This window comes from Scylla paramamosain, chromosome 29, assembly GCF_035594125.1.
Source record: "Scylla paramamosain isolate STU-SP2022 chromosome 29, ASM3559412v1, whole genome shotgun sequence".
Taxonomy (NCBI): domain Eukaryota; kingdom Metazoa; phylum Arthropoda; class Malacostraca; order Decapoda; family Portunidae; genus Scylla; species Scylla paramamosain.
Genome location: NC_087179.1, coordinates 10,539,380 through 10,544,379, shown reverse-complemented (window position 1 = coordinate 10,544,379; position 5,000 = coordinate 10,539,380). Strand labels below are relative to the sequence as shown.

General features: G+C 41.1%; 1 protein-coding gene across 3 annotated transcripts in view; it reads right to left on the bottom strand.

Moving 5' to 3' along the window:
• The window catches only part of LOC135115274 (protein timeless-like), a 118,981-nt gene extending 117,989 nt beyond the window's left edge, over positions 1-992 (bottom strand). For 2 of the 3 annotated variants that reach the window (XM_064031864.1, XM_064031867.1), the window contains exon 1: positions 833-992. The gene's annotated coding sequence lies outside the window, so the exon portion shown is untranslated. The remainder of the gene's footprint in view (positions 1-832) is intronic. The other variant, XM_064031868.1, reaches the window with a different exon arrangement.
• Positions 993-5,000: the final 4,008 nt, after the last annotated feature.

Here is a 5,000-nt window from a genome sequence, read left to right as displayed (position 1 = left end):
GGGGAAAAGGAGAGAATAAAAATGGAAGATGGGGTGAAAATTAAAGAAAATACAGAAGGTGGAAGATGAAAAGAAAAGTTAAAGAGTGGGAGGAGAAATGGAAGAAAGAGAATGAAGTGAACTGCAAGAGGAAAAGAAGGAAATTAATGACCGTAGTGAAGGGAAGACATACATATGGGAGAAGATATAGGAGGAGGAGGAGGAGGAGGAGGAGGAGGAGGAGGAGGAGGGGCAAGTTTGCTGGCACGTCGCTGTCACTAAAGAAACGATCACGAGCGAACTGACCCTATTCTCTCTCTCTCTCTCTCTCTCTCTCTCTCTCTCTCTCTCTCTCTTTCTCTGACGGGTTCTACGAAAACAGGTATACAAGACCGCTAAAATCTCGCTAAAGGCATGTACACACTACCACACCATACACCACCACCAGACACCAGACACCACACACCCCAGCACCACCACAGCACTGCAACAATCTGCAACTAGTGCCGAGACGGTGATAGGGTTCGTGGGTCGGGGAGAAGAGAAAACCTAGTCACAGCGTCCTTCGGGTGTTCCGAAAGCGCTCATTGACAGCCCACGGACCTTTACATGCGGTAGTAGTAGTAGTAGTAACAGTAGTAAGTGGTTGGTAGTAGTAAGTAGAAAGTAGTTGGCACTTAAAACGTTACATAACCAATATCTCTGTCAAAGACTAACACAAAAACATGTAAGGACATTTCACAAGTAGTATTATAGTAGTATCGCACACACACATTACACGCCCACTCCTATCACTGCCATCACCACGCAGACACAGATACAGGCACACACACAGATAAGCAAGCGCTCGTACCAAACAATCTTCCAAAGTTGCACGAGACACTGTGATGAAGAAGCAGGCTAGGACGTGTATACACCCTGCGACGGCGATGGTTTGAAACTGGCAGGGCGAGGGAGGGTCGCGCGGGGCAAGAGAGAGAGCGACAGGGTGGCGGAGTGCTGGCCAGACTGTGGAGCGGCGGGGCGGTGGGCGGAGCAGCCAAACGCTATAGCCCGCGCATCACCTGCTACCGCCACACCATCCACGTGACTTGCCGCGCGGGGAGGAGTCTCAGGTCATGACGTCACCATCGCTCACACGCCACGAGAGGTAGTCATCAGTGACGTCACCATGGCAAACTTAATAAATTATAGCCTTGCGGAAGATGCTCGCTCGCTGCCGCATCCTGGACTATTAATATTGGGTTGTGTGATCGGGAAGGGAGTTATCTGCTGACGTCACTCGCCGTGCCATAGACTGACACCCATTATGAACCACATGTCATCAATTCATTCCCCTGCGTCATCCATCCCCACCCCCCACTCCTCCCCCAACACCTTATGATCTGCAACCTAAGGCCTACATTCCACTCCCTCATCCCTCACCCCTTATCCCCTCACCCATCCTTCCGGCCTTCCCTCCGGCCTTCCCTCCGGCCTCTACCACATAAGCCAAGGTCGCAGTTAGGCCTAAGCTAATACATGTAGGACGACACACTTTACTACGCCATTCGCTATTGCTAGGTCGCTGAAACGTGTTTGGTCTAATTGCTAAGTTTTCTTTTGTTCCGTCACGCCTTCATTCCTCGTTACAGGTTGTTAGGGGTGAAGAGGAGTTGTTATGCATTAAGTGATTAAATGAGATCTTGCTGCCACGTTGATGGTATAAATGCGTGTTTGTGGATCAGCGTTAGGCTTACTGCAGAAGTGTGCCAGGACCGCTCACGCCCTATGTAGGCTGCGGGAGGCGAACATGAGGGTGTCCAATTGATTACTAAGTTCCTGAGCGTGCTTTTTGAAAAGAAAATGTTTGTTGTTGTTGTTGTTGTTGTTGTTGTTGTTGTTGTTGTTGTTGTTGTTGTTGTTGTTGTTGTTGTTGTTATTGTTGTTGTTGTTGTATGTTATTCTTCTTTTCCTATATTCATCAATTTTTTTTTCTTTTTCTTCTTAAGCTCCTCTTCCTCTCTTTTTCACCTTCTTTTTCCATCTTTTCCGTCTTCTCATTCTCCTCCTTTTCCTCCCTCTTCTTCATCGTCATCTTTTTTTTCCTTATATGCTCCTCCTCTTCCTCTCACTTTTCATAATTTTTCCATTTTCTCATCTTCCTTTTCCTCTTCTCTTCATTTTTTTTTTTTTACTTTTTTCTTTCCTTATCCTCCTCCTCTTTTTCCCTCCTTTTCATTATCATCTTTTCCTTTCCTTTTCGTCTAGTTTCTCCTCCTCCTCCTCCTCTTTCTCCTTTTCTTCTTCAATCGTGTTTGGCTCAAGGTATTCAACAGCAATCGTAGTAAATCTTAACAGTACATTAATCCCTGCTTCATGGTAACCAGTCACTCCTATTCCATAACAAAATAACAAAATCACACCATTACATTCTGGAGACTCTGCATTAGATGAAATAACACAATAACAACAAAGATAAAACATAATCCTACTTTACAATTACTTTTCTTAATACACTTCAGTTCATTTCACTTACTTTTTTATAACTGCCTCACTTTCCCCCTCGCACTTCCCCACTGCTGCACCTTCACTGAGCCTCTTACGTAGTTCAGAGTCGTATCACTGCCCGCCACCCCTCCTTCACTAATTCCCCTCCGTCTTCAATTGCCTCAGCGGCTCCCAGGGTGTCATTCTGTCTGTCTTATGTCACTCTGGTATTCGTGTATTAGTGGTGATGGCGGTTTAGTTTTTGTTATTTTTCACTTTTTTTTATTTTCCCTTTTTTTTCCTTGTTATTGTTAGTGTTGTTCTTATTCTTATCGTCATTCTTTTCATCTTCCTTATTATCGTTTGTTTATTTGTTTATTGTTGTTTCTTCTCATCATTATCATTATCATCATTATCATTTTCCTCATTCTCTTCCTCATCTTTATTTTCCTCCTCCTCCTCCTCTTCATTTTCATCATCATCATCATCATCACCATCATCATCATGATCATCATCATCCTTCTCATCTTTCTGCTCCTCATTCTCCTTCTCCTCCTTGTCCTTCTCGTCCTCCTCCTCGTCCTCCTCCTCTTCCTTCTAATTCTCCTCTTCCTCTTCTTCCACCTCATCATCTTCACTCTTCTCCTTTTCCGTCTCTATCACCATCACCACCACCACTACCTCCACCACCTCCACCTCCTCATTATCAGCAATCCCTTAATTCCAAAACATAACAAGAGTTTCTGCCCACCTTCTCTACTTACCTGTGGCAGTAATTAGTGGGGAGTAGAGTAGAGCGAATTACGAAGGATTACGAAGGGCAACACAAAAGCGACAAAGAAGAGACGAGCAGTAATGTAGACAGCGTGGGAAGAATAAAGGGAAACATTCTTCAATATTTCCCTGCTTTTACCATCGCAGACTCCAGTGGTATTGATACTAGTGCTAGGTTAATTTAACTATTCCCTCCCGTATCGTACCTCCGTTACTTTCAAAAGGCCCCAGCTGAAGTTACAAGGGCTTTTAAGTGTGGTTTTATGGTTCTAGAGACAGATTAATAAGTTTTCTGTATTATTAACAGGAGGGACATTGTTGAGAACCAGGCTAATCATCTCTGTGGCCTTTGAAAATTGTGGTGGTGAGAGACCAAAGGGCTTCAGAATACGGGCCTGTCAGATGCTCCTATCTTTATCATCCTTGCTGCGGGGAGCGACATGATGTGACTGAGGCAATCGACACCACTTGCTTCACACGCCCAGAACAATGCTGCACACTCATCTTTCCACACACACACACACACACACACACACACACACACACACACACACACACACACTGGTGATTGGCAAGGAACATATCCCAATTATGAGATAAAAATTTTTTGATTGAAGTTTTTTTTCTTTTTCCTTTTTTTTTTTTTTACTAAGGTCCGTATCTATACAAAAGGTTTAAAAATTTTTGCGATTAAAAAAAATCCCTCTAAGATTACAGATGAGTTGATATTGCAAAGTAGGAAAAAAAATATTGTTATAAAAAGTATATATCAACCGAGAAAGTCCGTTTTTTTTCTTTTTCTTTTTTCTTTTTTTTTTTTTTTTTGTCGTGATTTTCTTTAAAGTAAAATACGGTTATCATCTACGCACCACTCCCAACAACTATAAAGAATAATGAACATCTGTACAATGGTTCTTCTTTAAATCCGTTGAATTTTGTTAAAGATTAATGTTAATGTTTTGCTCTTACTATTATGGTTTATGTAAGTGATGTGTTGTTATTGTTGTTGTTGATGATGTTGTTGTTGTTATAAAAATACTGATTATTATTATTATTATCATTATTATTATTAATGTTTTTATTTTACTATCATTGATAAGTTTGTAATTCATTCTATCATCTATCTTAACAGTTAATCTGGCTGTCTATCTGTCTATACACACACGTATTTGTTTAACTTTGTATCTATCTATCTATCTATCTATCTATCTATCTATCAGTATATAGTTATATACATATTAGCATGTTTATTAATCCACCTTTTTGTATATACCTACATTTCCACTTATTGAAGAATGTATGTATGTATGCATGCATGTATGTATGTATGTAAGTACTGTACCTGTATCTATCAATCTGACTATTCATTTTTCTACTTGTCTGTGTCTATCTATTTACATGGCTACCTATCAATGTATCTATGTACCTACCTACCTATCTATCTATCTATGTACCTACCTATCTATCTATCTATCTATCTACCACGTTCAGTCACGGAAGCAATCATCTGAATGGGTGGGATTAACTCACCTCAAGTACTTCTTTTCTTTCTTCTCCCTCGTTCCCATGTTTCTTTAATCGGACTGTCATAACCACCTGACTCACTCGACCTCTTCTCTTCCTTCCGTCTATCTACTTATCAATCTATCTTTTCCCTTTGTTTATCTATGCATCTATGTATCTATGTATCTAGCAATGTCCATGTATGTTCGTCTGTTTGTCTGTCTGTCTGTCTATCTATAAATCCATTTGACTGTTTATCTTATTTATTTATCTAC